The 13,685-nt window shown below is 40.3% G+C and overlaps 1 pseudogene; it reads left to right on the plus strand.

The window, feature by feature from the left end:
- Nucleotides 1-1,351: 1,351 nt before the first annotated feature.
- On the plus strand, nt 1,352-3,476 carry LOC117712412 (tubulin beta chain pseudogene; annotated as a pseudogene).
- The last annotated feature ends 10,209 nt before the right edge of the window (nt 3,477-13,685 follow it).

Consider the following 13,685-nt stretch of genomic DNA (forward strand, 5'->3'; position numbering starts at 1 on the left):
CCTTTGCCACTGAAATGTGCTTAGTCGTGAAGGAAACAGCTTCTCTGTAAGCACTTTTCATAACTCACAGGCAGGGATATCTTACCAGGTCACAAGAAATAGGTCTCTGAAAGGTGGAATTATCAGTGAAGAGCCTTCAGTGGTCATTCAGGCTTCAGAGGGTTCTACAACCTTCGGTGTATAAACTTGAATGTAGGCAGAGTTCTGTGGGGAGCCGACAGAAGGCCACTATCATCCTTGCAGCCATCTTGAGCCATATACCCTGACAAGAGATTGGTTACATTAGCCTACAACAGCTGAGCACACTCTGATAACATCTTGTTTTAGATACCCAGGATCTTCCCTTGGGTGTGTGAGACTTAAAGCTGTAATTTAGAGCCGAGACTTAAGGGTGTGACTTAGAGATCAGATTTAGAGATAAGACATAAGAGTGTGACTTAAGGGTATGACTTAAGTTTTAAGGCTTAGAAGTGAGACATATAAAAGGCAAGAGGCAGACAGAAGAGAGCAACAGATTATTAGGCACTCGGGAGTACAATTAGGAGTAGGAATTAGGCATTGAGGAAGAAGACACTTGGACTAGAGAACTCAGAAGAAGTATTATTAGGTATTAGGCACTTGGCACTTAGAGGAAGAACTTGGAATTAGACATTAGGCACTTAGCACTTGGAAGAAGTAACTTGGAACTTGGAGGCACTAGGGACTAGGAACTAGGGACTAGGAACTCAAGACTTGGGACTTGGACTAGGAAGAGAGACTGAAGAATAAACGGGATTGAAAAACACTCTGTCTGGTCTCCATTTTTTGAGTCTGTCCTCACTCTCTCTCTTGCTGAACCCCGACCCGCAGACCGGAGCTTCTTGGGGCAGTGCGGGCTCTAACAACTTAGCCCCCAAGGCTTTTGGCAGTGTGGGTTCAAACACTGACAGAATGGTCCGAGATATTTTGGCCCCCAAACATGTGGTAGTGCAGTTCTCAACATTTCTGGACCCCAAGTGTGGGGCAGCTTGGGCCGAAACATTTTTGGTGCCCAATGTGGGGCAGCAAGAAGGAGAGACCCGGTGAGGGATGTTACTGTAAGAAGAATCTGCCGAAAATTCAGAAGTGAAACAAAAGTGATCACCACAGGAATCTGCCACATCAAGAAAGGTAAGTCATGTTAATGAAAATGGGTCAAGAAATAAGTCAGCCTGAACTCAACTCTCTGTTTTTATTTTGTTGTTTGCTGCTCGTGTGTGTTAATTGTCTGCTTTTGTTTCGTTGTTTGAATACTATCTTTCATGTTCAAAATAAAAAGAAGCGTATTTATCTGAAATTAGAATCTAAAACACAACCAAAGGTTGATGACGATATGTCAGAGCCAGATTGTGCTAATCTAGAAGAAGAGGCAGCTGAACAGTACAACCCTGAATCGCCCTCTTCCCAAAGCCCCTCTCCCAGTGCGCCTCTGCCTCCAGATGCTCCCGAAATGGAGAGGGTGGTTATAGATCCCGAGTTACAGGAAAAAAATCTGTTCTTAAACAACAAATAGAGTTAGAAAAAGAGTATTAGGACTTAATTAATCAACTTCAAAAATTAAAGACAGGGAAGATGTCTCAAGAGATAAACTGCTGGCAAGGACATACCATGACAGGTTCTCTGCCTGTGTCATTCAGAAGGCAGCAATATTACCAAAAAAAAAATGTGAGTATTGCCAATGAAGGAACAAGGACAAGAACTGATAACTTTTCAGAGAGAATATAGTATCTTACACTATGGTGTGAGTTAAAATAATGTGTATCAATTGGAGATGTCTCTCAGTAGTAGAGCACTTGTCTGTGATATGGGAAATCCTAGCTTGTAGACTGCTCCTTGTTCTTCTTACATGTCTGTCCTTCACGCTATGAATAGGAGGGAGAGGGAGAGAGAAAAGGAGGATGGGTCAACTCAATTCTCAACTATATAGGATCTGAAATCAACTAAGAAACAAGACTCTGGGTGACTCCATGAGGGGATTCCTAGGAAGGAATTACCTGAGAGAAAATGACTCTTCCCTAGAAAGATCCTCTTGTGAACTACCCAGACACAAAGAGATGCAAGGAGAAATTAGTGTCTTCTAATTGGCTGCCTCATTATCATGCTTGTTACCATGTCTACCCCGTTTCCCACATTTATGTTATTTTAGTTGTTGATTTTTGCTGTTATTGCTACTGCCATGAGTTTACTGGTTCAGAATACAACTTCTTGGACTTGCAACAGGAACTGAAGACCAGGGACTCCCTGAGAATATTCCAGGCCTTCAGTACTGGCTTGAGACTGCTGTTAAATCCTGTTTCATAGACTTCGTAGCTGAAGTATTCTCACAGCCTCTCCAACATGAAATGGGCATTGTTGATTGATATGGAGCCCATATTGATTGTGAACCATCTAACCAGTTTGGTTTTTCTACAGAATCTAGACTAATATAGACAATTGTAGGAAGAAGTGAGAAAGAGGGAGGGAGGGAGAAGGGGAAACGTTTTAGTGTCTTCTCTTTAAAAGTACGTCATGCCTATTGTGTCAGGGTCCCCACCAACTCTTATATGATCTCATTAAATGTACTTCCTTCTTAACAACTCTTATCTCCAAATTCAGACACACTGAAAATTAGGGCATCATTATGTGAACTTGGAAGTAACGCAATTCAGGACATAGCAAGGTCTTTACTTTAAATCCACGACGTTCATAACTAGGCCCTCTACATCTGCTTCCATACCCTCAAGCTCACCACACCAACCTATGGAGACCTGAACCATCAAGTCTCAGCCACCATGAACAATGTCACCACCTGCCTCCTTTTCCCAGGCCAGCTTAATGCTTACCTTCGAAAGCTGGTTGTCAACATGGTGACGTTCCCATGTCTCCACTTCCTCATGCCTGACTTCACTCCTCTTACCAGCAGTGGAAGCCAGCAGTACTGGGCCCTCACTGCACCTGAATTTACTCAGCAGGTCTTTGACACCAAGAACATGATGGCCACCTGAGACCTGCACCATGGCCAGTACCTCACAGTTGAATCTGTCTTCCGTGGACAGAGGTCCATGAAGGAGGTAGATAAGCAGATGTTCAATGTGCAAAGTAAGAATAGCCGCTACTTCTTGGAATGGATCCCCAACAATGTCAAGACAGCTTTCTGTGACATCCCACCATATGGCCTCAAGATGGCAGTCACCTTCATTGGAAACAGCACAGCCATCCAGGAGTTCTTCAAGCGCATCTCAGAGCAGTTTATGGCAACGTTCCGCTGGTGGGCTTTCCTCCACTGGTACAAAAGAGAGGTCATGGATGAGATGGAGTTCACTGAGGCTGAGAGCAACATGAACTGCCTCATCTCTGAGTATCAGGAGTATCAGGATGCCACCACAGAAGAGGAAGAGGATTTCAGAGAGAAGGCAGAAGAGGCCTAAGGCAGAAAGCCCTTACCACAGGCTGCTTAGTTCCCTCAGCTTTCTCCAGTTGCCCTTTGTCTTCCTGTTTCTTTCTGCTTCCTCTGTCCTGTTTTTGTTTTCTAATTGTGGGGTGGAGGGGGGTTAAACAGTGCTTTCACCCATGGTAGTCACTCAAGAAGCATTTGTTGAGGGGGGGGCGGGGGGGGAAGATAAGCAAACAGTTTGCTTCAAGACCAAGCCGGAAGTCCTTGTTACTCTGTCTATGTCACTGAATTTGCTGGCTACAACCATCTTCTCAGCATCTTCTCTCTTCCTCTCCTCACACCACCTAGCAAAACACATGTACCAGACCCACATGATCAGTATGCACACATACATTGTATCCTGTTTCTCCCTTGAGTGAGGCTTCCCATGAAATCCCTGTGGTATTCTCTACCATTCAGCTTTAATCAACACATCTTCATTGTCTGATTTCCCTGAGCCAAGCTTACCACCTTCTGTGGGAATCTGAATGCCTCTCTTCCCAGGCAATCATGTTTTGAATGCTTGTTCCCTTGTTGGCAGCTGTTTGTTTTGAGACATGGAATTTTTAGGACTTTAGGCTTGGCTAGCAGAGGTGTGTCACTAAGGACCAAACTTAGAAGGTTATTCTGCTCTAGTACAATCTATTCTGCTCTGGTACAGTCTACTTCTGGTGTGTCATACCTGACTAGCTTGTGACACAAATCTCTTTGTCATGGACTGGACAGATTCTCATGCTACACCTTCCCTGCCATGATGGAACAAAATCTCCCTAGAGCTATACTAAGCTAAGCCTTTCATTCCTTAAATTGTTCTGTCAAGTGTTTTGACAACTGCAACAAAAGTGAACCCTACAACTTCCTGAAAGTTGCTGAACTAGGGGCTGGATTGAAGGACTGTTTTTTATTCCCTTGTAGCTTCCCGAGATGCCTCCAGATTTATAATTATCTTCCTATTTCTTTCTTCTGTTTAAGACAAGGATTCCTTGAGGACAAAAACTAAGTCTTATCCATCCTATATTTTCTGTAATAACATGGTATCACTGATAATGTGGTTTCATGGGTATAAACAAGATGTTTAATGCAATAAATTGTTGGGTAAATGAATGAGAGAGAATTCTTGACCAGAAAAATATGGCATGTTTCTTGACCAGAAAAGTGACACATTTCTTCTGATGAAGTAGAAGGGAAGGATGAAATAAGAAGGTGGATTAGTAAGGCCCATGATAGAAAAATGAAGCATCCGTAGATACTTATGGTTGGAAGGACTTCATGCAGGGGTGTAGGTTCCAGGAGAGCAAAGACCCAGTGAGGTTTAGTTTTCGAGTAATGAGATGATCCATTAGAGCGACTCAAGCTAGATGTGACACTTCAAAGTTTTACAGTCTGTAACAAAGCAAACAATGTTACCAGGTCTATGCAGGATCAAAGGATGCAATATGGACTCCAAAGACCTAGTCACTGGCTAGGCATCCCAGAGAAAAGACTTTTACCCATGTGTATCTGTGAACTGAAAGTTTGGCTGAGAAAAAAAAAAAAAACTATAAAGAGAAAGGTACTGCATCAAAACAGAGAAAAGTACCTTAGACATGGCCTCTAGTCAAGGTTTCTGAGGAGCTTCCTGGGATATACTGAGGTCCTCTGGCCAAATAAAGAGTGTACTGATATACATAGGAATATGGAGACAGGTGTGTAGGGAGATGATCTAATCAGTTTCGGATTCCTCACAAGGAATCCTCTAACATTCAAAACATCAACTATTCAACTATATGTCTATAAATACAAACATAAATAAATAACAGTGACAGTCTCAACTGCCTGTAGCACCGAATTGAATAAAAGACCCCAAAGATGACAAAAGCTCATGACTGCTTCTGTTGAGCCATTTGGTTTAGCTACTTATGCTCAGAAAGAAAACACTGGCTTCTTCTTTATAGCCTGATACATCTTACATAGAAGACTTACTGGGATCTTAATTGGAACCCTTTAGTGGGATTTTGGTAAACATTACTTCCAGGATAACATTTTTCTCTTCTTCTCCCTCTCTCCTCTCCATCCCTCGTTCCTCTGACCACACACACCTCGTTTCTGTTTATGTATCACAATGACAGCATCAGCTAAGCAGTAGGCTCAGAACAGGACAAAGTAACTGCTTTTCTAGTGATTAATGAATTTTTTTCACTTCTTAAAAAGTCCACCTACTAAATTTCAGCAAGAAACTTTAAATGGTTACTGTTTTTAACTTCTCCGTTCTGCCTTCAGGAATTCATTCTTTACAAAAAGGGACAGTTGTTATCAGCAGCAATCTAAACACCATCACTAAGGGGAAGTTAGACATAAATCAGATGGGTCTGAAAGCATGGATGATACAAAATCACTAAAATGAGACATTAGAAGACATTCTTAGACAAAATCTGTTCTATAGTATTGAGGATGATTTGTAAAATAACATATATATTACTTCTACTTCCACAGAAATACAGTTAGAAGAACAAGCCTCAAATTGGCAATAAACCACTTCTATAAGTAAAGGTATTTTAGGCACCTATTCTCACCACATTTTACTTTTTAAAACCTTTATATGAATTTATTTTTATTTTTCACAAACTAGATTTTATTTTTGTAAAAAACTTGGGGAATACATTTGCTGTTCTAGTTTATAGATTTAAAACATAAAACTCTCCTGTGCAAGTAAATGATTCTCTAGCATTTCAGCTGTAGCGCTCAGGAGAGCAGGCCTTCACCTCACCTTCGAAGCACAACAGAGGTGACCCTGTTGGCAGACCACTGGTGCGGTGGTCCTGAGAGAGTGAGAGCTGGCCCTGCCACTTGTCTGCCCTGAAATGGTGGTGTAGAGAAAGAGATGCCATCTCCACTGTGGCCCCTTGACCCTTGCCACCTATGGCAGATAGGAGTGCTACCATAGGGATGATGAGAACTTCTCTGTCCTGACCAGCAACAACACTCAGGAGAGAGGCCTGGGGCAACAGAGTAGAACTGGTTGGAGGAGTTTCAAGTGCGCTAGCGTGAGGGTATAAGAGTGAGAGAGACCACCTAGGCCCTCTCCAGCTGCAGCGCTCGGGAGAGTGCATCCTGTACCTCACCTGAGCAGCACAGCAGGGCTGGCCCTGATGGCATGGGCATGGATCAGCCACCCCGAAGGCTTGAGTGCAGGAGGGAGCTGACTCTGCCTCTTACCTGCTGCAACACTGGATGGGCCATCTAGGGCAAGGCAGGAGAGCTTTCCCTGGTGGTGTGGGTTCAGGAGAGCTGGTGGAATAAGCATCTTTGATACCTCTCAGTCCCAAATCCAAGGCTTTGAATTGACCCACCCCAACATCTACCCCATTAATGAACTGGATTGCATGAAGGGGCTGGTCCTACAGTTCTAAAACTATGGAATCTCCATGACACAGGGCAACCACAGGATGTCCAAGAGGAGTCACAATGAGGTTACAGTATTGATGGTGTAGCAGGAGCCAGAGTCCACACCCCAGACCAACAACTCCTTGCAATGAACATTTTTAAGCAGAGAAATATGGTCAAGAGAGTGTACTGTGGGACACACTACTACATACTTCAGTTTTGGGGACTTTGTTTTTATCCATTTTGGGGAAAGTTACAAGGGTAGAGAATGAGTTTGAGGAAAGGAGGAGATGAGTGAGACTGGGGTGCAAGATGTAAGAGTCACAAAGGACCAGTAAAAAGGTTTTGGTTTTTTTTTTAAACCTAGTGGGGGAAAAGGAAGAAGAAGAAAGAAGGGCAAGAGAAAACACAGTAATGGCTATAAGTCTTCCATGAACACAGAACTGACCAAGAGTTGGCAGGGGCAAGACAGAAAAATCTAACAACATGACATAAGCAACATCTGTGGTAGAATCACAAAAGGAAGAGACTTGTTGTTATGCATCCAAACTTGAATTCTTAGGTTGCTTTAGTTTTGAATAACAACAACAAAACTTACCTTTGATTTTTAAACATTTTTCATAATCATCACTTCTTAAGAACATGTGTTGATATATAACAAATGTTCCTGCAGGCCTTTTTGATCACTTAGCTTCTGGAGGCAAACGGTGTATACTATCAGTTAATTTGCTTCCCAGCTATCTTTACAATGATTAATGACTGGCCATACAGAGAAATTTGCCTTTAATTTTTTTTCTCATTAACATCACACAAGAAATGTTGACAATACCAATTGCACCTGAATAAGCTTCTTGGGCTCAAGAATATTTAATAAACATTTTTGGTATGCTCACTCTAGTGAATGAATTTTAAACTATATAAAATAGAATTTACAGTAAAAGTACAAGTTTTTACTAAAATAAAAAACAAAAAACCCAAAACATTAATTTATTAAATTATAAAATTTCCCCTAGACTCAAGCAGAACTTTATGGATAAGAACAGAAGACAAAGGTAGTATTTTGCTTATTCTGTGTTCTGAGCTACTGATAAACTATTATCTTGGGTTATGGAAGTGGGTGCTATATCCTCAGGTAGTAAAATTCCATTAGGGGATTCCATGTTACACAATAAATATAGAAGTCATTGTGATGTCAAGGGGAAGGTATCAAGAAATGGATATCTCCTGTTGTACCCAACAATGCTCAGGGTAGAAATCACATGATCATGATAGCTTTGTCTACCCCCTCCTCAAAACAAAACAAAACAAAAACCCATAGACTAACACAAACCTTTGTACAGGCACAAGATAGCTCCTTTCCAATGGTTGGTCAAAGTAACCAAATGAGTTCCAAACAATGTAGACTACTGTTCTCGCCATTGGTTGTCTCACAGAAGTGGAAGGCATGTCACTATTGTTGAGGACATTTCACACTTGGGACATAACACAAGAATGAATCAATCTGGAGATTACTTGAAAGTTTCTCTCCTGCAGCCTAACTTTCATGATACCAGAAAATACTGTGTATCCTGATAATGGAGAAAAGCAATTAATAGCCCTACTCAGTTGTGACACTTGTGAACAATAACAATGATCACCATGGAAATATGTCTGAAAAGGTGCAATAACTGGCACTTTCCTGTTTATGATAACCAATTTTAGGTCTTATTAGACTTAAGGTCCACTCAACAGGAGGGACACCATGCCTGATACTAGACCTAGCCAACTTCTTGCAGGTAGTGACATCATGGATGTTAGATGAGAATCTACTACTACCACTTTGCTAGACCAGCGTAATTCCTAACTATATTTTTAAATCTTATTCTTACATCCACATATAAATGTAGTTATGACCACTCATCAAAGAAACTCCTCTTTGCAGTAAATGGAGACGATCATAGAGAACCACAATTGGACAAGATGCAGAGATCAACAGATATTTTTGTGGATCCCAGCCATAAGGGATACCTCTATATCACAGTGTCAGCATCAGTGGCTCAGGGACAATAGTGGATAAAGGATTAGAAAGGTTTTAAGAGTCAGAGGAACAGGAAGTCTGGTGTAAAACTGTTTATCCTAGAAATAGCTGCATAAAGAAGACCAGAAAAATAGCAATAGCAATAAACATTCTAATCTGAAAGCAGATTTCCATGAGATTTCCCTGCTTTCAGATTAGAATGGGAGTCCCATTTATAGACAGAGAACTACAGGTAACTAATGACTGCTAGGGAGAATTAGCCTCTCTCAAGGATGAGTCACTTAATTGGTTATCCAATACTAAGTAACCAGCCTATAAAGCCCATATACATAAAATAAAAACTGAACTCAGTTGATTATAATTATGTACTTGTGCAAAAATAGACACATACATAACAATAATAATAAAAGGTGCTATTAAATTGAAATGGTGCATAAAAGTAGTTAGAGTAGGCAGGATTTAGGAGGACTAAAGAGAGGAAATAGACGAGGGAAATTAATATAACTATATTTTAACTAAAAAATTAGAAGAGCTAGTGTAACAGGGTTCTGCTGTGATACGCTCCTAGAAACTATAGAAGCTACACCCATGAAGTCTCATCAGCATGGATGCCTAAACATGATCTGAATAAGAACCACACCAACAGACACACTAACATGGAAGAGGGATTGTCAGGAGCCCTTAATGCCACACAAAGAACTATAGTTAACTAAGGATAGTGAGGGCAGAAGAAATAGTCAGGCAAGAGCACATAAATAATCCAATACCAAATAGCCAGCCTTGAAAGACATATATATATATACATATATATATATATATATATATATATATATATATATATATATGTGTGTGTGTGTGTGTGTGTGTGTGTAACATGATATAGAATGAACACATTTATGTGAGTATTACATTTGTGTGCCTGCATGCATGCGTGATGCGTGTGCTTGTGTGTGTGTGTGTGTGTGTGTGCATCTACATATATGTAACAACAATTAAGAAAAAGAAACATTGAATTTGAAAGACAGTAATGGAGAGTACATGGAGGAGGTTTGGAGGAAGAAAAGGAAAAGGATGTAATTATATTATAATCACAAAAATAAAATACATTAAACTGTGTATAAGTATATAGTATATATACTGTTATGGGGTCTGCTTAGAGCCAATAGAACTCAAATACCAGACCAGTACAGATAACAAAAATTTATTGTGATCAGGCAGCTACTGATTGATCAGGGACTCAGAACAGACTCAAGAGCTGAACTTTGACCCTGAGCTAGCATGGTACCATAAACATTTCTGCCAAATAACAAGTTACATTTTCCCACCAATCAAGATTCAGGGATGAGTGACTGTCCTAGAAACATTTCCCTATGTGGTACATTTATCCTGTTCTCTTTTGGCTTATTAAACTGTGACAGGACGACTTGCCTAGCATTCATGTCTCTATTTGACAAGCCGGATCTCAGTTACCCATGTGTATGTCTCATTCTGCCAGGCAGAATGCCAATTATCCAGGAAGGTCTTGGGAACTTAAACTTTATTTGAACCCTATTCAAAATGAAAGTTTTACTCAAAATAGCTTCAGCTTGGTTCCTTCTTACAATATGGGGATGAAACTTCATAATGATTGATTTATCTCTTTCAGTAATATTCATAGTACCCCAGGACTCTCTATGTGGCATCTTACTGTAGCAGGCATCTTAAGTGCCCAAGTAGTGGTTCAATGTTTCAGAAGCCATGAAGCAGAAACACCTAGCTCTTTCAAGCCTCGGTCTTAGAGTCTGTACAGTGTCACTCTGTTGTTCTAGAGGGAAAAGCAATCACAAGGATTCTGGCTTACAAAAAAGGAGCTACATTTGTATACCACGAGGATAGGAGATGATAGATATGCCAGTCTTTTCTGTTAGATCCCATGGGGATTTCCTCTAAGGGGTATCATACAAGTTATTTTGAGTCTATTTTGAAAAGTATTGGAAATTTACTTGGGTAACAGGTGATATTCTGTACATTAACTTTCACATTAGTCTTCTTTCATTGAATGAGAATCATCATATTCTGGACACGGACAATATTATTAGCTGGATTTTATACTTTCCCTATTCAAAAATTTGTATGTTGAAGTCCTAAGTCCCTATACGTAAGAAAGGAATGATAACAAATGAGGTCATGTGGTGTCCTTGATTCATGGAACTGCTAGACACAGCCATAAGATGTCTCAGTTCATACCCTAAAACATGGGCACAGACTGCACTGGACAAGTGGAATCTCCAGCAAGATTCTAGCCATATGCAAAACCTTTAGCAAGCAATGGAGACAACCATATTCACAACTAGCCCTGACCTATGGAGAGAGAGGAAACAGCTTGTGCTTTTAAAATGTTGTATTTACTCCTCCATGAATTCATCAGTCTATGGTCAAAATAGTTTGTATGAAATTCTCAGTAAAACTTCAGAGTAATACGCACACACTCACTCTCATGAACAGACACTCACATACTTGTATGGACACTCAAAACTCACACATGCACACACAGATAGACACACAAATGTGACAAATTTGTAACACTGAATGCTCAGTATGACAATTTGCTCAATTGTTGTCAATTATAGAGTTAATCCTGGTGCCTCAGGCCTGTAATTCTTCCGAAGACAGGAAGATCGAAAGCTCAAGGCATGTCTATGCTACAAAGTAAGTTCGATGACAGTCTACACAACCCAGCGACAGTCTACACAAAAGCTGCTTTGGAAAGGTAAATGGAGGGCTAGGAATATAGCTCAGGAATATAGATGTGTCTAGCATGTATGAAGCCTTGGGTTCAATCCCAGCCCGGAAACAAATGAATAAGCAAAATTTATTTAAAAAGGAGAGAGAAGGGCTCCGCTCCTGGAGGCCACCTGAAAACCAAAGAAATGGGCCATGGGAAAGAACAAATGTGGAGATTGTTTTATCATGAAGTTCAACCTTAACATCTATAAGCCACTACATTTTTACTGAGTATACCTCCCATTCTGCAATACTTTTCAAGGAAGCCCTAGCTAGTTGATATGGTCAAGAGTAAGCTGTGTTGAAAGTGTACCCAAATTACTATTCATGACAACACAAGCATCAGGGTAAGACGCAAGATGTAAATGCATTTATAAAACAGTCATTACCTTCTCTTGGCTTAGACTTTTTTATATGAGTTTTTCTAATGAAGAAACAATACTACATAAAACAATATAGCATGCATGCCTTAGGTTAATCATTCTGTTCTTTCATATATCCTAGATGCACACACAATATTTATTTTCCCTCTTTTTACCTGTGGGTAGAAGCAGAAGTAAAAGGTCAGAGTAGAAAAATATGAAGAAAAACACATGCTGGGAGAAGTCCAGGTTGTGCAGGGATGAAGAGGAGGCTTGGAGTCAGCAGTGCTCAGTCAATTAACATATCCAAACCCAAAGTCTGCTACTTCTAAAACACTGAAGCCATGTGTGTGCAATTAAGTAGGGTCCTAATGAGCATTTCAAAATATTCTACTGAGTTCATTCTGCTCAAATTAAGAGAAATTTCCTCAAGATTGGCTCAACCTATGATTGAAAGAAAATATTAGTAAATAGAATTTCTCGTTATTTTTAAGATAATTATCTGGAAATGCACTGTTTAAGAAAACACTAATGGCTACTTAAAGGGTCCATTTCATCTACATTTACAAATGGCAAGAGGCTTATTGAAACAAATTTATGCCAAGGGGAATTTAACTAGGGAAATCTTGCTGGAATTGGATTTCTAACAAGATCGAGTTGGTATTAATGCATTCCATTCATCAAGTACGAGTTATTCATGTTTCTGAATTACTGCTTTCCTTAAAGAATGTGTCTTTTTTTTCCTATTGGATATTTTCTTTATTTACGTTTCAAACGTTATCCCATTTTCAGGTCTCCCCACCTGAAACCCCTCCTATCACATCCCTCCTCCCCCTTCCTCTATGAGGGTGCTCCCCCACCCATCCACCCACTTCCTTCCACCTTTCAGTCCTGGCCTTCCCCTACACTGGAGCATTTCTCAACAGCAGTAAAGACCCAGTACAGATAAAGTGAAGCATCTCCCCAGACTGATTCCTTAGAGAAGCAAGCTGTGGGTCCTACATAAACATAGATGAAAGAAATACTTTTTAAATTGTTATTCACAAAAACAATCCCAGAAATTAAAATCATTATTCTCACTTTGTATGGTTTTTCTGGAACTTGCTCCGTCACATTCCCTGGGATAATAATAAAGATCAAATGGGGCCCTCTATAAATAACTAACTACACTCTTAAGCAAATCCCAGTAATAAAAAGCATCTTGTATAACTTTCTCCCACAAGCTTCAGACTCAGGAGCAACCTTGCTTATCCTTGTTTGACCAGCTTCTCTCACCCTTGCGTACTGAACAAACAACTCCAATGAAACAAATTCTGATTGGCTGTTTATCTACAAGGTGCACACTTTTTATTAAATAGGCATGAGCTTCTGCCTTGCTCATTTTTAATGAAATTGAGATTTCAGTGCCTTCAGATGATCTCACTGTACTTAGTGACAGGTGGTGACTGAAATCGGATTGCTTTCACCTGCCTAGAAGCATCTTCAGACTCTTGTGGCTTTCACGGGTACTCTGCCATTTCTGCTCTTGACCTTGACTTCTCCTCTATGAAATATGTAGCATGTTCCTTCTTGCATGAATCTTTTCTTCTACCTTGTACTACTCATCTTTGTGTACCCCACAGACAGTATTTAAAATATGAAAAGATTTGCTTTCAGGAGAGAAAATACTTGTCTATCCACAGAGCCTGGGAATTATACTGTAGTTACCCCAAATTCTCTATCTTGTGGCTTTCACAGGTACTCTGCCATT

Source organism: Arvicanthis niloticus, chromosome 7, assembly GCF_011762505.2.
Source record: "Arvicanthis niloticus isolate mArvNil1 chromosome 7, mArvNil1.pat.X, whole genome shotgun sequence".
Lineage (NCBI taxonomy): Eukaryota > Metazoa > Chordata > Mammalia > Rodentia > Muridae > Arvicanthis > Arvicanthis niloticus.